This window comes from Cygnus olor, chromosome 10 (assembly GCF_009769625.2).
Source record: "Cygnus olor isolate bCygOlo1 chromosome 10, bCygOlo1.pri.v2, whole genome shotgun sequence".
Lineage (NCBI taxonomy): Eukaryota > Metazoa > Chordata > Aves > Anseriformes > Anatidae > Cygnus > Cygnus olor.
In genome coordinates this window covers 13,339,631-13,362,793 of record NC_049178.1, presented here as the reverse complement: position 1 = coordinate 13,362,793, position 23,163 = coordinate 13,339,631, and the positions used below count along the sequence as shown (strand labels likewise).

Below are 23,163 nucleotides of genomic sequence, written 5' to 3'. Positions count from 1 at the left end.
TCAATTTATCATGAAGAAATATAACATAATTCCTGTTGGCTTATGATTAGAGTTCAGTCTGATAGACCAGTTCACTTCGTAAGGCTCTCAGTCTCAGATTAAAGTAAACCTTCCATACAGATACCAACGGAAAACACCTACCCATGATTTAGTAGAAATTAGCAGTAAAAATCCTACCACCTTAAGCTACTTTTTACCCCCAGTTACCACATTTTTCTGATTGTACATGCATGTATAAAGGCAGGATGGATGCACGCCAAATATGCAGTAGTCAAATTTAGAATTCAGCCTTTCTTTACCATAACTAGTCTTCTCTCAGTGCCCACAGGAAAAGAGGATTTCTACAAAATAGAGAAAAAACCCTAAGGCTTCTTGCTTTATTTGTCTCAAACACATCAGTCAATTATAAACTCCCACACATTAGCCACACTAAGTCATGTTTATCTCCTATGCGATCTTAGATATACTGGACTATTCCCAACATGGAAGCAGATTCTCAGGTAAATCATGTACATCAGCATATAGCTGACTTCAGACCAGCTATGCTGATATTTACATACATTAATTCAAGTAGAAGCTATTTGCTGTTTCTACACAGGGCTAGTTTCTGAAAGTTTCTGACACATTGGGTACAGTAAACACCACCTCTGCTTTGAACTGCACCTATACAAACCACCCTCAGACAGGTCTTACACTGGATTAAATCCAAAAGTTCCTACAGATGAAGGGTTGATCTCAGCCTTAGAAACTTTGGTGGTACAATTACTATTTTTTTTTCAGAAAAGAATATCTTGAAGTCAATATGATCAATATGCATGATTGTTTTGTTAGTTACATACAAGTAGTCACTCCAATGAAAGTCGGTCCAAATCAGGATTTATGGCAAATTAAAAAACAAGAAAATGTACATCAATTAAGATGTTTGTTTTTTGTATCCTGAAGTGCCAGAATTCAAAAGTCTAACCATAACAGAGAAATACATATATATACACACAAAGAAACATGAAATACACATATGTATATGAAATACAGATGTATTTTCCCATCCAGTATTCCAAGGGTATTATAATCAAAGATTTACTGTAAATAGAAGACCATTGCTATTTTCCATTCGTGATATAGGCAGCTGTAGTGAACATTATAAAATACTGACTCAGTACGCATTTGTTTTCTTTTGACTGCACTGAAAGCTATCTACAGGTGAATATCTCCATCACAAAGAGAGCCTGTCACTGGATTAGGAGCCATCTAAGCCTGAAAAATTAGTCTTTATCAGGCCTGTGCACAGGAGTAAGTTTCACGTGAGGAAGGCAACATGATTCAACTGCGCAAGGCTGTGTTTTAAGTAAAACGGACAGAAGGCAACATGCCCAAAACCTACAGTGTTCTGCTGCTACATGAGATGGGAGATATTTAGCCAAATATTCTGCTGGCATATATCCATTGACTTGGAGTCAGAGCTGTCAGAGCAGTACAGAATCTGCTGACAATTAACCATATTCACATGCACAGAAATACATTGACATGAATACGTACACGCACAAGCTTATTCCTCACACAGTTCCCACATTAGTTGTCTTGTGGGTACAAAAAGATACATGCTCATATTTTATACAGTACATTTGAAGTCTGAGCTACAAAACATTCCTGCATGTAAACGTATGGGTACATTTCCTCCGAGTGGAGAGGTATGTCAGGAGAATATGATTTCACAGCCAGATCTGTAGCAACCACCCCCGAGATAACCCCAGAGGCAGCTCCATGGCCAGCTGTTCAGAGTTCACAAAGAATTCAGGCAATAAGCCAGAGCCAAGCCCAGATGCTGCTATTGGGAACTTTCCAAAGTTTTACATCTGGATCCTGCTCCTGCCAAATGCCCCATCTGCCTACGAGGTGATAAATTCCACCTCTCAGAGGACAAGTAGCAAGAGAACACAACAGCGAAAGGGAGCACTGACAGCACCAAATCAATAAGAGACAGTTAACACTTGGTTGGAATTTAAGAAAATATTAAATTTCTTTTAATTTAAGAAATTTTATCCTTCCACAGAAGGCCAAAAATACTGCTCTTCCATGTCCCCATGGCCTTCAGCTAGTGGGCCACGGAATAGGAGGACTACTTTGAGTAGCACATGGCAGGAAAGATCTCATTGCTTTGGGGGGGGATGTCTCATCACCAGCTCCCTTATCATCTCTTTTTCCTCTCCTCAAGATATTGAGAAAGAAAATCTCAGGTAGACCTGAAGAGTGCAAGGGAATGAAAACTAAGTCCCAACATTGGAGCATCAATATTTGATGCTGCCAAGGGGCAGCAGCATCCTTAAGAAGGATTGTAGGTTTTAAAAAGATCAGCTGTTCTACAGAAGAAATTAATAGTGCTAGAGCGAAAGTGTATTCATTTATGCTCATGAACAGCAGGGAAGACAAAACTGCACAAGAACAAAATGTGCATCTACTAGGCGGGGTAACATCAGATTTTTGCAACTGAGGATAGTTTCATAGAAGCCAAAGAGAAACAATTTGGTCCATGTGAAGTCACAGAGGAGATATATCTAGAACTGTGCAGTGAGGAGAGATTAAAAAAATACTGTGAAGAGAGTTGTATGTAATTTAGGGTTTCTATTGCACCCCTTTTTGGCACCTGCTCCTTCAAAACTGGCAGTAGCTCAAATCCCTCTGAATTTCATATCATCATCATCATCATCTCCTCTCTCACCAAATTGCAGAAAACCCAGCTTTGTGTGGGATCTTTAGTGAAGAGGGCTTCTTGGGGGGGGGGAGTGGGACACAACACAGTATCATAGCTCAAAGCCTTTGTGATATCACTATTGTTAAGAGCAATGGTTTGTACATCACTCTAGAAAACTGCAATTGTTTTTCAATAGAGCTGAGCATTTGAGGAAAGCTTACATGGCATCCATGCTTAAAAAGGAATTAAGGGTCAAACAAGAAAACTACAGAGCTGTAATAGAGGCAAAGATCCTAAAGTCAGTGATAAAGCACAGAAGACTATTCAGACAAGCTGCACAGTGAACGGTCCAAGTGGATTTCTAAAGGGGAGGTCATGCTTAGCAAGCTTTTGTGAGCACAATAATGAGAAGCTGTCAGGACTGAAGCTGGAAATAGAATGTAGTTGACTCCATGAATGCTTTTCTATAAAGTATTATAAAACATTAGCATATAAAGATGAGTAAGTAGGGCAATGATCACACAATTCATAGGCAGGAAACCAAACTCAATACTACATCTAAGGCCTGTGATTAGTAATAGATAGGTTCAGTTTGGAAAGGAAAGGTGCAAGTGACTTTCATTGCAATTTGGCTTTGTGCAGAACCCAATTAACAAAGAGCGCACAGCTACGTACCTGCGTAGCTGGATCTTTCATATCAAACTGCCACTTCTTCTTGCAGGACCAGACATCCATCAAGTTACCCACAGAACCTTTAAGCTTGCAGCTGGATTCACCATACAAGGCACAGGGACGATGGCAGAAACTCATTTTATGTCCCTTGCCTCATGTTCACCTCAAACTACCATAGAAAGAGAAGTACCATGAATACAAAGGACTCCCTTGTGAAAAGAAATGTGCTGCCATAAACACATCTTGGTGTGACTATTGCTACTGTGACATTAGGTGAAGGTTCACATTCCCAAATACACACCTGGTTATAATCGCACTGAAATTGTGGAACCTGGGACAAACCTGCTACCATCATATTAATGCCAGAAGAGATCACATTTAATAATTTAGAGACACTTTCTGCAACATTTAAGTCATTCAAATTACCTCCACTCTACTCCCAGTACACTTCAATTTTCTCTTGCATGATAAAAAAAAAACAATTGCATAGGTCTTGGGACTGTATTTTGAAAGGTAGCTGCATTTACACAAACATCTGTGGCCTGAACTTTCTGTTGCCTAGATGGGGAGAAACATTTCAGAATAGGATGCAGAGCTGCCAGCATGCTCAGCAGGAAACTGCATACACCAGCCCATAAAGCAGTGCTGACAGAACTTAATGAATAGGCATGACTTAATCCTTCACCTCCTGAGGGATTAGGCACACCGTTCTGGATTGCCAGAAGCACTTATGATACCTTGGGTTTCACTGCCATGAACCCACACCACAATTTTGACATCTAAATTGCCCCTCTCAGAAGGAAACTGGTATCAGGCTCAAATCACTGTGGAGGTGGTGGTTGTAGAGAGTCTCCACTAAATACACCAGCTGAGATGATCAGAGCATTAGGAGACTTTTGTCCCAAAAATTTCCACAGCTGCAGCAAAGCCATGGATCAGAATATGCCACAGCTTAATGACCATCTGGAATTTCTCTAATACTTTAAACTGATATTCTAATTCAGCTTTACAATGTTGTGATCTAGAGGAGCAAGACTAGAGAGAGAACTGGACTTTCAGCACAGAATTTTTGCTTTTATTGTTGCTTTTTAGAGGGAATTTATCTGTATTAAATTCCCTCAGGTCCTCTTCATTTGGGGGCACTATCACAGGAAAGTTTTGGTGCCAGATTGACCTGCTCTATTTTCCAGTGTTGAAAGATAAAGATTTATTCACATTAGTAAAACGTCAAAATCTCTTTCACAAGAAGGCAGCAGCACAGTGTGTTGCCAAAAGAGCAGAGCTACTTTCTGCCATGGCTGGAATGCATTTCTGTGAAGGACCGAGCACCACTTCGATTTAATGGAAGAGCAGTACTGCCTTTCTGTATATCAGCCAGGGTAAGATTAATGCCTTCTGATGTGAGACTACTGCACACCAGAGAGAACTGACTGACAGAAGCATTAACTAATGTTCATAACATGATGGTTTTACAATCAGTATCCTCATATCTTTTTAACCAAGTGCTTCTACAAAGCAGTAGGCAAGAACACGTCACTTCAATAAGCCTCTAAAACCTAACCTCAAAATCTAGCTGTTTGTGCACAAATACACGTGTTTATGTGTACACATTTATTCTCTGCATGTACTGTATTCTAAGACTGCTTGTAATTACAGGTACAGAATTGCACAAAGTGAGAAGAATTATCACTTTTTTTTTTTTAAAACGGAAAATACAACATTATGGATTTAGGTGTTTTCCAAAGTTTAGAGAGATTATTTGTGACACTGAAGGTACTCCTCCAAGGACCCTATGGAATATTTAGGTCATTTTCTAACAGGGCACATTTTTAAGTTGGTACAAAAGCCTATGTCACTGCCAACCAGTAGTCATGTTGATTTACAACATACTCCAATTTGTAAGCCATATTTGAAGCCCAAATTCCAGCTTTGATTTGTCTTTTACTACAAAACTGAAATTGAGCCATTTTCAGGTTAAAGATGGAAGAAAACAATATGCTTGTAGACTCAGGCTCAGTTCTAAACAAAAGGAGAGTGAAGAACAACCAAATCAGCATTCTGAAGCATGCATTGAACTCTGCTGAGCTTGAGCCTTCTCATTTATCCATTGATGGTCTGCAAAATTTAAGCATGTGCCCAGCTTCAGCAAGACTAAAATCAAAACTATTTCTACTTTCCCTCATCAACAATGCAGATTAATTCATTAAGAACTAAGCAAAGACCATCAATCTAGTTTCTAAGTAATCAATAACCAAGTCCTACAGGTTAAGATTGACCCAATCTCTATTCTCAGTGGAAAACAATTAGTGGGTCGAGTGCTATTAGAGTATATTGGACCAGTTCTAATAGAGATGTAATGAATAGAATTAAAATGGTTTAATTAACACCTGCATATTAAAAGACATACAGAATAGGCCTGTCCAGAAATCCACAAGAATTGTGAACCCAGTTTGAACCTTCTCTTCAAGCTGCTTTTCAGGGAAAAAAAAGATAAAAAATAAAAATCCAGTCTCTTGACTCTAGTCTCTGTCTCACTATTTTGCTCTGCAGCTCCCTCCTGCTCAGGGCAGCTTTGGAGGCTTTGCGGAGACATTACCACGAGGAAGTACCCCTCTGCTGTGCCCTCTCATTTCCAAGAGGGCAGTTAAATGAAGCAGAGGTGAAGTTATACAGAAACAGCCAGTCAGATCAGTCCTGCATGACAGCACGCAACCTTGATACAGTTTGGTTTACTATGCAGGCTTTCTGGGGTGTAGTCAATGTTTGAAGAAATATCTTTTCTCCTCTTTTTTTAATCCTTTCCCCTCTCTATCAATTCATTTAAATAAACAGCAACAGTAGATAATCAATAAATTCAGTTGTAATTCTATTTTGTACCCAACGTTTTAGCAACCTGAACCCTGGAGGAGCTGCAAGCCCCAATACAAGCAATACAAAGTTTTTCTCTCCCCTTTTTCTAAGAGAAGCAAGTAAGTATGAAGTAAGAATAAAAGATCTCAAGCCATCAAGCCCATATCTTCGCTCAGCTGATACTGGTCTTAGCTTTTTTAAGGTGTCATCTCCCCATCTTTGTTCATGCTTTTGTAGGTATGTTCTCTGCATTTTAGGCAGGTGATTCTGTTTTGGAGTTAATTTCTCATTTACATCCAGTTGTCCTCTTTGTTTGAGCATTAATAATAAAAAGAGGTTTAAAAGAAGATTCATTAGACAGCAATGCATTCATTCTTTTTAAACTGAAAACACTGATACAGCTCAAGTAGTTACCTCATATCTCCAGGTTCCAGCAGACTACATGGCAGGACTGATAACCAGCCTGCAAGTCATTTCTGTGCCTGTGAACATGTTAAATATGGGGTGTTTTTCTCTTCAGTGCAAAAGAATCCTGTTTTTCCTTAAGACTTTGCTGCTGTTGCTTTTATGTTTCACTAAGGGTGGGGAGACAAAATTAACAGATTTCTGTTCACCTTTTTCTCCATAGCCACAGTTCAGAAGTGGCACTGGAGCAGATAATGCGTTTGACCCTGTGGGAGTGGTGGGGACCCGAGGGCACCATGCTCTCGTGCTCTCTCCCTTTCTTTGGGACCCTGCAAGTGATGGACAGAGGATTACGAAAAGATGAAAAGATTCCTTTTAAGCTGCTGTTGAAATTAACTGATCAGACTCTGTCATCTGTAGGGTCCTGCTCTTCCTTTTCTTGCATTCTCCCTGCTGTGGGAATGAAAAGAGAACAAAAAGAGAACAAAAGTGCCACTCAATTCAACTAAAAGGAGTTCTCTGAAATGGCAAGCTGTTAATGTACATACTAAAGATCATCTCCCATTGTGCTTGTCAACGAGTTTGCCAATCATTTAAGCTAACATTATCTTTTTGCTTTACCTTAAGTCTGTGAGTTGCCATGACAAAACTGAAAAAAAAAATCTTCAGCACTTCTTCATCTAGAGGAAGATAATTGATGACACATTAAACCTGGGTCTTTAAAGGCTAAGTACCAATCCCTGTCCAACTCAAGTCAGCAAGGTACGGCTACTTGGGAAAAGAGCTCTGCAGAATTCAAACAAAATCCAGCTGCAAAAGAACAGTTAAGGAAGTCTTCAGAAGCATGTATCATGGATACTCTGATCAGCAAGCAATACTTGCAATACTACTGCAGTACATGAATCAAAAGACACTAAATAACTCATTTGGACAGGTAGGGAAGGAAAAAAAAAAATCTACAACACAGAACTTATGATGCATCCAGTGCATAAAGAGGTCATACAAGAGGGACAGAGTAGTTCTGTGGTATGAGAAGGAAAAGGAGAAACACTTCAAAACAAGACTGTCAATATTCTTTGTGGGGGCTCTCATCTTTAGGCGAAACTCCTGAAATAATGGATTCCAGTACTTGTATTAGGCATGCACGCAAGACTCAACACATCACCACACATACCAGTTAGATGTTGGCATTGAAAGTCTTTTGGTTGAGTCAGTATTGACTCAGGGAGATGATTATTATAGAAAAGAAGATTCAGGGTGGAAAATAAGTGTGGCTTTCTGCAGGAAGGGGTGCATGGCTGGGGGTAAACAAGAAAAAAAACAGCTGATGAGTGAGGTATATCTGTGGAAAAGAGATTCATTGCTACAATTGTTTTTTTCATCTCAAGATAACAATTAGAAATTCATGCTTCCCATGCGAAGGTGCAACCCAGCATAAATTTCATGAGGACTATGCTCAGATCAATATTCGTTTAGATTGTAAAAAGATGTCATGGCTTAGAAGGCTCTAAAATTATAACTGCTGTCAATAAGGGAATGCTCATTTGCAGACTCTCATAGATTACGTTACCTGATAGCAAATATGTTTGTAAGAGTAATCTAGAATATCTGGGAACTTCTGCTATCTTTATATTAAATTTGGCTTATGAGCAGCAACACTTGAGTGTGTGAACTCACATGCACACACATTGGATATGCAAGGGGCTTTCAAGCTGAAGGAATTTTAGGACATTGAAAATTTTTCTTTTCTTCTTCATACGTACATACACTACACTACCAGGACATACACAGGCACCATAGCCTTGAAAATGCTGGGACACTCTTGTAAGTAAGGCAGAAATTTTCTAGTCAGAGTTACTGGCTCTTTAGAGGAAGCTCTTTACTTTTAATTATCTCTTCTTCCTTTCATCAAGATCATTAATTGGATGTGTATTTGCAGTGCTATCTGGGACAGGTGTCGTCACATATCTTTGCCCAACTCATTTGATTAATTGCCTCTAAAGCATGCCTCTGGCTAGGGGGCACGTCACCTTTTAGTACAAACCCTGCCAGTCAGCAGTAATTTATTTGTCGTGTGTACATACGCAGCCCTAGCTAAGAAAAGCGTGGTAACATGGATCCTTGCTGAGCTCATTCAATTAATTGCTTCAGTGGGAAGCCCCTGGCCAGGACAAATTTGGGTAACTGTGGAGTTAAACGACCCAAGCAAACATTTTTCACATACATACCAAATCCATTTACTGGATTTACCACTCACCCATTTTCTGTCACCATATACCCCAGTCCTTGCCACTCATTTGAAGGTTAAAAGTCACATGTACAAGCTTGGCTCCAGCTGCTGATCTCTAAGACACTGCCTGCCCTTTGCCCCACATTCTGAGGCTAAAATATGCTAGATGAAATACATTTGAATATAAGCAGAGCAGTAAACTCAAATCTGATTATATTTCATTAAGTGGAAAGTGCCAGCGTTAAGAAGCTAGATGCCGTAAGACTTACACTATGTTGAATTTGTGTTTTGTGGCATTTACCTGAATCCGTTGTTGTTTCATAATGCTCAGCAAGCTGCACATTACACCGACTATACAATGACAAAGAAATTATACTTGCACACCTGAAAGATTATGTGAAAGTCAGGATGGACAGCGAGAGAGTTGAAGTCCCCAGCTCAATAAGCTGCAGATGTCATTCAGGCCAAGAGAAGCATTAGGTCGGAGTTGCAAGTGTACATCTCTACTGATTGCAATAAAAAGCTTGAAACCATAGCTGCAGATGCGACTGATACCTATGGAATAAGAACCAGGCACACGTATGAGGACAAGTATAGTACATGCTGCTGCAAGCTCACAGACAGAATATTGCATGGGATCCCTTCAGCAAAGCCCATTCCTCACAAACTCAATGGGAGATCTACAGTTGTCCTTTTGCAACAGGACTCCGCCTTAATCTAGTGCTCTTAACTGATTTTACAAAGTCAGAATTGCAACTAGTTGCAATTACTTTAATTTTCTCCATAATAATGATTAATCACTAAGCTCACCCTCCTTCAGAAGTTACCAAGTAATGAAAAAACATCATGCGAACAGGATTATAAATGTGTCTGATAAACAATTCAGCCTGACTGCCAGTGATTATGAGTTCGTGACACATTATTTCACTTCAATCTCTACATTAGAGTCAGTCAAAATCATCCTAAGTATTAGTGCAAGTAATTTATGGGGCAGGAAGTAACAACATCTCAGAAAAGAGACAACATTGGGAAAGTCCTGCTGGTCAGGCTGCGGTGGCTTGGTGATGTAACATGCGGAGGGAGCTGCTGTGTATGAGTCCTTTGTGTGACAGCTCCTGGCATTCCACATCTCAGTCACAGGAGCAGGCCTGTCGTCCTCAGTCTGACTCCGATAGAAGCTACGCGGTGACCAGGTATCCTCCAGGTTCACAAAACTGCACAAAAACTCAAGTATATCCTGATAATTCTTTGGTTAAGTCACCCACACAGTCACATGTGCACAGCAGATTTACACACCAGTTTAGAAACTGCTGTTCATTCCGGATGCAGGACCACGCTCAGACTAACTACTGCAGTGTGGCTGTATGCATTGGGAATGATACTGTGATTTCTCTGGATATCAGCCACATTTATGGAGCCTTATTTATTGATCTACCAAAGGTTTCTGATACAGTTGACCGCACATTTTTGTTACAGCAATTTAAGCGTGACACAGATTTTACTGTAGCTTGGTTTAGCAGCAATATAATTGGTCACTGGGTATTATGGGGAAGCTGGCATTGCAACAGCGCTGCTGTATCTGTGCTGCAAAGAAGGATGTCCTATCCCCCCACACACACACACACACAGTTGGACTAGTATCTTTTGCAAGTATAGCATATTCACTGGCCACAACTCACGTGATTCCCCTGAGAAGTCTGTGATAAATACTACCACTTGTGTTCTGCAATGGAAAATGTCCACAGATGGTAGCCTGGGCAAACGATGGACGACAGCAGTTTTAAATACCCTCTCTGCTCTTCTGATTCTGAACAACCTCAGGACGCAGGTCTCCAGCATAATCTTTCAGACTTTCCCTGAACATGGCAACATTGTCCAGTAGTTAGAGTTGCTATGTCTCTAACCCTCATCCTGGCAGGTATCTAAGGACAGGGCTAGCACAGGGATGAACAAAATCCCCCTACAACTTGAGTAAGTCATCTTATTCTGAGGGACACCAGTCTATATCAACACGCATGTTTTAGAAGTACACATACAAGCAAAAGAGATAGTCTTTTAGATTAAGATAAAGCGCCCTCATCACACCTTTAAGCCTATGATGCCACTATCTTAATTAGTATGCATAGCAGATCGAATTTGAAGCTCAGCAATATCATGGGATCTCTAAACTGGGTAGTTGACTCAGTTTTTCCAGCAGAATATAAAGCTGGATTTTGAAAGCTCTATAGAAATTGGCTATAGCTGAAACATAATGGCTCAGATCACTTCCCCCAAAATTCCTTAGCAGAAATGATGAATTGTCCAAAAAGCCCCTTGCTGGAGGGAAGAAGATAGAAAGCATTCCTCCACAAAGCCAAGAGGAAAAAGAGGTGACCTCTTTCATCCCAAAAGATCCTGGAATCTGTAGCACCATTCCTTGATGCAATTTCAGACATGGAAATTTGTAGGAGTTACAGTGCTAGTACACATGACCAGATAATTTTAGTATTTTTCCCCTCATTAAAACTGTTGCTTAAATGATTCTGTACCCTCAAAGAAAGTTGCTGTGTTTTCCATTCTTTTGCGTCTATTCCATTTCACTCGGGATGATATGTCCATACGTTATGTAAACAGTGAAGCTGATCTCCCTTTTACACATTTTGGTTAAAGATTCTGGAATGCATTCCTTACACATTTACACACACAAAAAAAAAGCCTTTATGTCCTATTCCAAATTATATGTACTTACTAAAACAGGATCTGAAAATGGATAGAACTTGAGATCACACATTTATATTAAAATTAATGTTCTCAAGATTAGTCAGAATATTTTTTTTTTTTTTAAGTAAATCATTCATTTACTTGGATACTTGCTTCACATTAGAGAAGATGATTGTACAGAGATTTTAAATCAATTTGAGTCTTTTTCTACTGAGGATTAAGCTTGATGATTAAAGGGACTTTATGTTAATTTCAATAAAATTTTGCTTCCCTTTTCACTTTCTATTTTATCAATTTAGTATGAGAATTCTGCACAGTCTGAGAGCTCAGCTCTTGAGGACTAAGACGACAATTTCTTGGTAGACTGTGTTTTCTCCCTTCTACGCTGACTATGATAGAGGACTTTAGCACTGGTCTCTCTCCCCTTTGACACTAACCTGCTGGAAGATTCCTAATGTCCTCCTCCCACCCCACTGTTCTCACTAAATATATTTTGACAAAAGATCAAAAAGGTGAATGACCAGCACATCCCCATGGCTACTGTGGGTTACCCTCATTGCTGCTAAAGAGAACAAATACAAATCACAATCTGAGAGCAAAAGCCAAGAATAACTCACAGGCAGCACCGTTGGTGCCTTTAGAATTATTTTTCACACAATAATGAAAATCCTAGATACTGCTAGACAACATAAGAGAACAACAAACCAACTGTAAATCTCAGTCTCAAGCTATAGTGACTGTTATCAGAGTCTGCATTATGATAGCCCTGGAAGCCCCAACCTTAAAAATCACAGAAGAAAGGGCAGGAAAAGACTCCAGGGTCATCAAGCCTATTTCCTACCCCAAGGCAACAACAACAGGCCTAGCACTGCTAAGCGGTTGTCTTAACTGGTCAATAACTCTGCGCTTTGTACAGGCATAAAGAACAAGTCCCTGCACCAGAACAGTTCATAACTGAAAACAAGACCAGAAGGAAGGCAGAATTCATTCTTCCTGCATTACTAATAGGCAACACAGGGCCCTATCCAAAGTTTGTCTCCAAATTCTTGAGCAAAACAGAAAAAGAAAAGCTATCTTTCTTCCAGTCACATGATAACCCAAAACACAGCCCTGCACACCACACCTATGCACTCTATGTATATTCAACAGTCTCCAGCTTCAGTGGTGTTCCTGCAAGAGGCTGGCTGGGATCTGGGCTCAGTTCATAAGGCACTGCGTCTCCAAGTGCTTTACTGAATTTAGTGTACAGTTTTAAATGCACAGCAGAGAGTGATGAAGCAACATGTAAGCAGACCTTGGAAGTCCCAGGGCAAGACTAGGTAATAAAACTGGTCCAGAGAACAAAAGCAACAAACACAGTTCTTCACCCAGCCAGGAGAGGAGAACTGGGAGTAGAGAGATGGGCATCAGCACAGAAGAGTAAAGCAGTTTGGCATTTTACACAGACAGATGAGTTAACAGCCTTTAAAAACCAAGAGCCTCCATTTCTTCCTAACTGTAACATTGATCAGCTCAGTGATAAAGGGCCAGCCACCTCTCCAGCCAGTGCCCTTGCTTTCCCCACTCCCTGCTGGTTTCATTGGGAACTCTTCCATAAAGGAACAATCTCCTACTACATAATTCTCCAATACTCTATCCCAGTGGGGTCATGAGCTCAGCTGGGTCCTCTATTCCCTATTCTCATGCAATCAGTCAGAACAAAAATCAAGAGCAGCAGCGATTACTTTTAAGAGAATGGAGGATTTTTGCATTTATTTTCTTGGCAATTTGCTTAAAGATTAGATTTTGCTAATTATAAGAGAAGTATCCACAAACACCCAAAATTTAACTTTCCTTTCTTAAAAAAAATAATCCTTTCAATGAAAACAGATGGATTTGCCATCAGCCTTTGTCACTGGAATTTCCATTTTCATCAAGTACATCTAAGAAGTGCTTAAAATTTTGTCCAGTTCTAAACACAATACCAACTTTAAAGACAAAATAATGAAGGCCAAGCCAGACGCCAAATAGCTCAGCAAATGGTGAGGGCTGAAAACACACTCCAAGCCTCATGATCCCCACCACAGCATCTTGCTCCTTAGGCACCTCATCCCACTTTGCTCAGTACCTGCACTGAGAAAAGGTACATAAAAATAGCAATGAACAGAATGTAGGAGATGTCAGTTAACACCTCAGAGCTGTTGCAAGTCTCTCCCTCATCCTTTTTTATAATGAATTTATGAAGAAAAAAAAATAAGAGGCCCTCCTTACTGTAGAACATGGAATTTTTCCCCTTAGGAAAATGTGTAGTTTTAAAACCCAACACCTAGTGAATTAGCAGAGCCAGAAGCAGGAGCTACTCAGTGACAAAAATGGAAGAATTTCAACTTTTAATTCTGAGAAACATAACATTTTCATCTTCCATAAGCATCCCAAGAAAAGCATGCCTAAAAAAGAGAGATTTGAAGTCATTTTTTAAAGGGCTTTACGATCCTGCTGAGCCCTGTGCCTTTGGACTCATGCCAGCACAACTGAAGGATTACTCTGGATTACAGCCATTCATTCTTCATCATGAGTATTTCAAATTAGGAAAATATACATATTCAGAACAGAACAAGAGGACCATCCCTTCTCTCTTGCAGAATACCCTGGTCTGTCTCACTGTCTGAGGGAAATACCAACCACACAGCAGTACAATGCCATATGCATCAACATACCCTAATACAATTTGTCTCCTTACAATAAAATCTAGAGGATCATATGCTAATCTACTGCTCACTACTATTCTCCAGTTCTCACATAGGTTATTTTGTAATGGGAAAAAAATGGCATAGAGGCTGCATTGTCCTATTTTTTAGGTAAGCAAGGATCCCTGTATTTCTTTCAGCAGTTTGATTATCATGGTTACTGTTCAGTGTGTACTCCTACGCTTTTTTTGGGAGATGTGTAGGTGGAAAGGCTTGTCTGAGGAATCCACCAAAATCAGTCCAGATCAAAAAAAATATTCTCACATGCTAACATGACTATTAAATGCACAGAAGCTTGTGGCTTCATAGCAGTTTTGAATGCAGAGATGCTACAAACTTTTTTTTTCTAATAAAGATCAAAAATCCTTTGTGTTCATCTAAGGTTTTGAGCTGAGCCCAAGCTGAAGCCAATGGTATCTTTTCCATAGTACAGGATTCTTAAGATGCCTCTGAAGCTTTTATCAGATATTTCAGCACACAGTTATTGAGCACAGGTGCCAAAATACAAGAGTACTTCCATCTCTGTTTGCACTCCTCGATGGAAGAAAACAGGTTTTCTGTTCTGTGCCACTGCTGCCATCCAGAGCCGGTACGAATGGATGCTTTTTGAAAGTCTGACTCCAGCAGTAGGATATCTGCTAGAATTTCATGCTGTAGCATTGCTAGATTTTATTTGCTGCATTTGAAATGCAATCCTTTTTCCCTTCAAACAAATTGACCATTAGAGAACATCCTCTGTGAAAACAGCTCAGAGAATGCTGGCACTTTGAACGTTATGCTGGAGGATGGGAAATTTGTATCTTTTGATGGAACAAAGTCACTGGCTTTACTTTGCTGTCGCTTTTTGTTAAGCATGTGTCCAGCTTCATTTACATGCCTGTCAACATCCCTTTTCCCTTGCTCAGAAACACTGAGGCCAATACCATAGAGCTCACACTGTAAATGGAAACAAGAATGCATCTCTGTATATTTATACACTCACAGCCCTAATGTCATTGCCAGGGGGCAACCAGAAGGAAAACACCCATGCATTTTAACTATGACAGGCACTTAAAACCAGCTTTTCTGAATGTGGTGCCAGAAATATGCAGATTTAGCTTCCTAAATAACCAAAGCAGTCTTTGCATGCACCAAGAGCTTCTTTTTGTTGTTTAGAAGGATAAAAAGAGGAAAAGATGAATGCATTCAGCAGTAAAATGAAGGATCTATTATTACATGAGTACTATCCATGTCATTTTGTTCTTTTCTATTTTCCTAATAAAGACAGCTTCACAGCAATCCCTCCTTGGTGTAAAACTTCCTGTCAACTAATTTCAGAATGGCAGAGTCAGAGTTTTACAGGTTGGATTTAGTTCCCAAAGAAACCAGAGCTGTACATGTGACCAGAGCAGACCAGACCTAGGCTCTCAACTTTATAAAATGGCATGGGTACCAGAGGATGGTTACCTGAAGTGGGAAAGAAAAGAAAAAAAAATCCTTTCAGAGTAACACTGCACCAGGTAGAAAATAGGTAAGGCAAGGACATGGAAAGGATTTAAAAACAACTAAAAATATCTTTTCATATATGGTATGATGCAAAAAACACTTCTAGAACGTGCAAGGGATGCAGGACTGCATATACCAGCCTTACCCCTGTGGTGTTACTAAGGTTACCCAAACCACCAGCTGCTGCCTCACCAGTATCTGCCATACACAGGGTGGTCCTTCGGAGTCAGAGCCCAGTTCAACTCCAAATTCTCTCAGTAGCACTGTCCTGCAATACTGTTGTGTTAAAATAAACAAGACCATTTAAAGCTAGAAATAAATATAAATAAGACAGGCTGAATTCAGCCCATAATGGCTTCAAAAATATGGTTAGTATTTTTAGGCAGCATGGGGGCTGTTTTATCAAACTGATGAATGCAGTAAAGGCATTCATTCACTTCCACAAAGTGCCTGCCTCATGACAGCCTGTCTCAGTCATTTTAGACTTATTTGACAGTATTCTTGATAGAATCAAATTTTTCTAAATTCAGAAATTCAGCAGGGAATCTCGCTTTGTTCGCAACTTTAGAACATTGCCACTTTCTAGACAAGTTACTTACTACTAGAAGCGCAATTCCAATTTTTTTTTTGTACACCTCACTGTTAATAATAGTGGGAAATGCATCAAGCTTATTTAACAGCATACGAAATAATTTTTCATATGCTTTCTAAGGACTGTATTTTGCATTTGAGTGATGATAAATTTAACTAAATCAATCTTATGCTCTGAAGGGGAGTATTTAGTTTAGTATTTTAAACTACGTTGTAGCATTCCCTATATGGGAAATAGCCAGGGCATATCTCTGCACTTGAATCAAGACCAACTCCATTTCATTCAGATGCGTATTACCTTTGAGAAGAAAGGTGTTAGGACGGGATTCAGCAGGTGGCACTGTTACACATAATTTAACAATGGTTTTTGTTTGTTTTTAAACAAGATAGGTGCACTTTTTGATTTGCATGTGAACTATGCCTTTGTCAGTTTTTCCAGTGAAGTTCCTTTCTGGAGGACAGGAAAGACAGAAGGACAGCTCTTCCAAACTGCACGGAGGTCCTCTCTCTGCTTTAATCTGTCTCACAGGAGTTAGCAGTTGAAGCAGAGGTTGAGGTTTGCATTGGAAACACGGGCAAACATGACACATCCAACTTTAAGACCATTTCTGCTTCAGGAACAAGGTGTATGTTTAAATAAAGCTCAAATCTCTTTTAATACAGCCATTACCTGTATTACTCAGCTTCCAGCAGGGCATCAACTTCCAAAACTTTCTGAGAGAGAATGCCTTCAAATTAACATGTTCGCAGTATTCAGTAGCAGTTTGAAAAAAAAAAAAAAAAAAACACGTTGAGGACCTACCTAACCCTGTTTCTTATGTTGATATGACTTTATTGTACTGAAATTAGCATGTTTCTCTATGTGAGCACCAGCAGGTCTGTTAGGGTAAACATAAGAAATTTGGGGCTACTACTTGGACTCTAGCCTTTTCTCTTGCCCTTGTATTTTTTCTGGGTCAACTGCACTCCTGTCCCAATAGATATGAGAAAGGATTTCCTTTCAGTATTGGTGCTTCTTGGCTTGGCACCCTCTATCATAACCATCACACCACCAGATCCCCCAAGAGGAGACGCACTGATCTGCATGCAGTTCTGACCAACGAAGAGTAAGGGATTAGGAGAAGCCTTATAACCACAAGGAAAATGAGACATCTACTGCTTTGGCATATCCATCGGTCTCTAGTCTACTCTTTAAGGTTGCCAAGAGCCTCCCAGCAACATGCACAGCAGCATATGAATTAGTCTTGAGGATGGAAAGCTGGTCTCTATGTTCCAGCTTTGTTTTCCTAGATTTCTCTCATTCATCCACTCCCACTATCAGTCGTGATAGAATTAGTTACTGAGCTGCTTCCACTCCACATTCCACTTGTATGCTCTATTCCCAGCATATCTGGATCCGCTACTGACTGCCCAACAAATCTTCCCAGTAATTTTTAAAACATCACCTCAATTATAAAGAGCTGTTTCTTTATCACTGTTACAATTACTGCCAGGAATAAGATTTTGAATCTATGCACAACCAATAATGGTAGATAATGCTTCTGAATGAGATCCAGGATTTTTTTTTTTCCTATCTACTTGCATAAAATTCACCAGACATGACACACAGTAGTTCCCCCACCCCCAGCCCCACAAGGTGTTCAAACGGAATTGTTCCAGCATCAAAAGCTTTGAACTCCTATCTAGAAGGTTGAGCTGAGCAAATAACAGGCAATGCTACCTAAGCTTTTGAGGGAAAGGCAAGGATGTGGAAGCATCAGGAAAGATTTATGAGAGAGAACAGTCTTGTCTATTTTGAGACAAACCTATGCTAAGATTAAAATAGATTATTACTGAGATTTAAAACAGATGTTTGAACCAGGGAACCACAGATGGGAAGAGTCAGGTGACATCTTTCTACGAAGGCTAATGAAAATCAGGAGGTATAAAAGGAAGATTGCTATCTGTTGCAGACACTGAAGTACGGGGTCTCCACGGCAGGTATCCTGTGAGAAGAATTTGGGAAAGTTTAAAAAGGAATGAGACTGTTCAATTTTGTTTGGTGGGTATATTAATTTTCATGAAAGAATAAATGGAACCGAGAGGAAAACAGGCCTCCTCATACGAGCTTGAGAGACAGGTCTGCAACCTATATTGGGGACAATTTAGATATAATTTGTTCCTGGATACTAGACAAGGAGACTGCACTTCCAAAGATATGCCTATTGCTGTGAGTTAGCACTTGCCTTTTGAGCTCATGTTCATTCGTAAAGTGAAGCCTTTAGCACCAAGACTAGCATCAATGTTATACATAAGCTGCTTATTTGGGAATGAATTCTCCATCACCAAGATTCCCATGACCTTCACGGGACATAGCTGATTTCCATGCCTGTGAGTTACTCTGATAGGGAACTAATATATGCAATTTGAAGGCAGTATGTAAGCAAAGGATGCCAGCAGAGACAACTCAGAGACCAGTATCAGATGGGCTCAAAGAGACTTTTAGTATTGTAGGACATGCTGGGCTATTCTCTCAGTAAAACAATACCATCTGCCTTCCTCCTTTAAAAATTAAAATTCAAATGAAAGCATAATTCTGACTGTTTCAGCCTTTATCAAACTCAACTGTTCAGCACAGCATTAAATAGTATGAAATAAGGACTCTTGGCGGACTGTGCATACTGCATGAAAGCATTCATTAAGTCTAAGTTATGGTTACTTCTGCTGTCAAGTCAACAATGCACAATCAGTGGTGGCTAAAATTTTAGCCTGATGGGTTAGACTAACAAATAGCTTTCAAGCCTGTATAATTCCTGTTTCCTGCTAATGAGGACAAATTATATGTCACCATGGGATTAATTTCTTTCTTTGCACTAAACAAAACAAACAAAAAAAAAAAAGAAACTTCTTGCAGATACAACTTTGTAAAACTTATCATGATTTTTGCTAGAAACAGCACTTCTGTTTACAGCTCGGTGCTCTGGTTCAGCATAAGATCACAGAGATAGGAAAAGGGAATGACTAGAAATTTTGGATTGAAACACATCCAGATTTTCAAAAGGAAGAATAAAAGAATTTGATATTCATGCTTATGCATGATCCTGCAAATGCTCCATGTTGTCACAAAGATGTGGATTCACATGAAAATGAAGCATCTCTGAAGCTCAGGGTACATTGAATCTAGACACAGATTTAACAACCAGGATCATCACTAGTTAGGATAGTCATCTTACAGTAGCACAGACTATCAGCTTGAGCTATTAGGTTTTATTGAATATTCCTCCTAAAGTTCATAGGCTGCTCTTTGCTGGCTTGACAAATGCCAACTCAGTCATTCAAATCAGCGCTGCAAAACAACATCCCTGTCTTATTTCTCTTACTGCACCATCACCTGATCTGCTTTCTAGCAGGTGCAAAACCTTGTCTCTCCCACTGGACACCCATGGTGTCTGTAATAATGCTACTGATGCCTGTCCAGCCAGCAACACTGGTTCCCATCACCTCAGAATGTATTTTTTTATTTCGTACCTCACAGTCCCATGCAGCTCAGAAATTCCCAGCAATGAGCCCACCTTCCCTTTATTGTGACACGTACAAAGCATTTAACAACGAGCAGCCCACTAGCACAATCTGATGGCTGTCTGTCACACTAACCAGGACTGTCTTATTAATCTTGGGTGCTCCCCATCTGCCTGCACCCATTGTATTCCTACCACCTTCCATACTATTTCCTTCACATTTCAATTCCTACCACTGTAGGACTCTGGCCCAGTATGGACGTACTTGGGTGTTACTATAGCGTAACAACATGTCATTACATACATTACTTTGCCATTAATATTAGTTACAAGAAAAAGAAATTCTCTGTGCTCCAGTGAAAGAGCAGACTACAGAATTAGCCATAGATACACAAAAGAATCAACTGAAACAGAACTACATGGCAAAGCTGTATTAACAGATCCTAGATGCAAATTAAAATTTAACACATATCCCACGACTGCAGTGATACAACTTCTGATTTTTCTAATATAAATTTATACAATCACTTTAATACCACCTATGTTATTAACGTATCATATTTATATTGCACTCTGTGCCTTGCAGGCAGGATTGCTAGCAGTAAGAGCTAAATTTCCACACATTTTAAAAGTTTATCTAGAAAGTGTTAGGCATACGGTATTTAGAGTAGGAATTGGCCATAACACCACTGGTCACATCACCACAAATTACACAAACAGCATATAACTCTTCAAAGGGGAGGAGTTTCATTTATCAGGAACAAAATGGGAATCACACCAGCATTCTGCAACTAGCATGCTTCCAAGACCACTAAAACAAAAAAAAAATACATGGTTTGCAGTCCAGACCATACAGTTGGATCAAGGCAAAGCAGTCCATGCTTCTGCAAAGCTGTTCTCTTCTGGTGGGTCAAGAGCCCCAAAGACCAAGCTCTATATGTGAGTTGCAAGGTGCATGAGTTGACTTCTGTAAAAAAAAAAAGGGTTTCTTTTCTGCGTACAAGATGGTGAGGCTTGTCAAGAAGAAAAATAAAATGAAATGATAGTCCTACCTTAACCTTATGTTGCACCAGAATCAATGTGAAAGCTTGCCTAAAACAACCCAACAATAACTTCAAACTTTGCCCGCTCATACAAACACCTCTTTCTAAATTAGAGAACAGCTGAAGGCTTTAGGTTGATAAATGGAGTTTAACCTCTGATCTTAAGCCCACATGCTCCTGAGAGGTGTCTTTTTAAGTACTTAAGTGGAAACGTCTGTCAATCAGAGTGAATTACTGAATGTGATTGCAAAGGATTACATATTTCTAGGCAAGAGAAGTTACGAATTACTTGATAGTTTGTGTTATAGATTAAATCGTGGGTTTTTTTAGGTATAAAGACTGAAATCTTTGGGTTACTACCAGAGGTTACATTTCTCCCTTAAAGTGGAATTAACCAGTTTGAGTCAGCTCTAGTAAGAAAGTTGATATAGAGTTATCTAGCAAAGGGCTCTATAAACTTTGAAATGCTTATTGTTATATTTGATAGTAAGTTCTACAGACTAAGCTGTGTAGGCTTAAATATTTTATATTAAGTCTTCTAATATTTTTAACTAGAACAGATATTTTTACCCATCTTTTTCATTTCTCTGTGAGAGCGCCTGCCAGTCATAGTTGATTCCTGATTTCCCAGTCACACAAGGATATCGTCCCCTTCTCACAAGGATATCATCCCCTTCATTCCAACCCAAATCCCTTCTAACATTTCAGAAGACAGAAATAAAATCATTGATTCACAATTTTAGCTATAATAGTTCTGAATAATTTATAGGTAGGAAGAAATGAAGAAAGATGTACAGCGTATGACGGATCATATTAGCATAGGACAGACAGATAAAATGTTTCCCAGAAGAAAGGCAGTTTAGTTGCATCTTTGTAGATTAGACTCTGAAAACTAAACAAGCAATCACTTTCAGAATGTAAATATTTCTAATGAAAGAACTGTGTATCAGAGTAGCTTCTCCTATCTCATTGCATGAAGCAGATACTGATTATTTTCCTTGGAAAAGTGGAAGCTCCTGTTAGCTTAGGGGAAGATGCACTGAGATATGGGCCTGAGAAGCAGGAATTCAGGCCTCATCTATCCAGCTTGCTGCTCTTTCAGAGGCAGTGATGGATGAGCATCATGGTGGAAGCCAGAAGACCTTACTGAGAGGTGAGTAGGTAACCGGAGATAGAAATAGTCCTTTGGCTTCCAGCGCAGCCATGCAGATTTAATGAGTGGGGCATTTAAAGCTTAACAGGCTCAGCAGATGAGGCATATCTCACCCATTGTCTCTAGAGTATTCCCTGACTGTATCATCAGTGGAACATCCATTGTGGCAGAAGGAAAAGTGGGTTTGAGTGTGAAAGACTGCACATACTATATACACGTGGTAAACTTCAAGGAAAAAAAGACTATGTGAAAAATATGAGTGAAATGATTGAAACAAGACAAGGAGTGCACTATCATTCATACGTTACTGTGTGCTCCTCTGCTCCATAATAGCATCAATCATGATGGTCACTGGAGTGCACACAGTGGAAACAATACCATTGGATATTAAGAAAACCGTTTCTACCATTGGGTCAGACACCTGAGAGAGAAAATAGCATCAAGAGCCACTTGACCGATTCCCTAGGAAGGATAAAAGCATTGCCTTTAAAATTTAGCCCAAAGTGACTGCTCTTCCTTTTCTGTCTTTCCTTTCTGAAGTTGCTTGCAGGGAAGTGACAGATTCCCCATGCTGAGCCCCACTTGCAAAGTGGATTCAGGCAGGAAATAAAGGTGCTCAGTTCCTATTTGGACAAGGCTGCTATGTATTAGTCACCCCATAGAGCAGCCAAAGCAGGCTGTATCAAAGTGTCACATCTTAGCCAGTCCCTGCTTAGCACACTGGCTCACTGGGAAACAGTCAGTGAAACACTCTGCTTTCTTGTGTGTCTCTGTAAAAGCAAAAACCAAAAGTCAAACTTAGTAAGTCCTCAGGAAAAGTGAATCCAAACTTGAGATTCAACTTTTCTAAGACTTTTTTCATGTAAGGAGGTCTCTTCTAATCACCTCTGATACTTCTTATTTTCCAGACATCCTAGACACCACCATGAGGAAGTGGGTGATTGATTGGGGCCTCAAGATTTAATGTATTCACTGAACCTTGGTCTACTAACAGCTCATATTCATCTCAATAAGAACTGAATCAGCAGGTCACACCATGCCACCAGGATAATTACAGGCAGAATGTATGAGATTTTTAAAATCCACTATTTTGTGTGTAGTTTTAGTTTATATCAAGCATGA

The 23,163-nt window shown here is 39.7% G+C and overlaps 1 long non-coding RNA gene across 7 annotated transcripts in view; it reads right to left on the bottom strand.

The window, feature by feature from the left end:
* The window catches only part of LOC121075590, a 75,433-nt gene extending 54,407 nt beyond the window's left edge, over positions 1 to 21,026 (bottom strand). For 4 of the 7 annotated variants that reach the window (XR_005823050.1, XR_005823054.1, XR_005823051.1 and 1 more), the window contains exons 1-2: positions 20,898 to 21,026; positions 15,684 to 15,718 (exon numbers count right to left, since the gene is read on the bottom strand). This is a non-coding gene — a long non-coding RNA (uncharacterized LOC121075590). Of the gene's footprint in view, positions 1 to 15,569; positions 15,573 to 15,683; positions 15,719 to 15,949; positions 16,034 to 17,018; positions 17,058 to 20,897 lie in introns of those variants that run through there. The other 3 variants (XR_005823052.1, XR_005823053.1, XR_005823049.1) reach the window with 3 other exon arrangements.
* Positions 21,027 to 23,163: the final 2,137 nt, after the last annotated feature.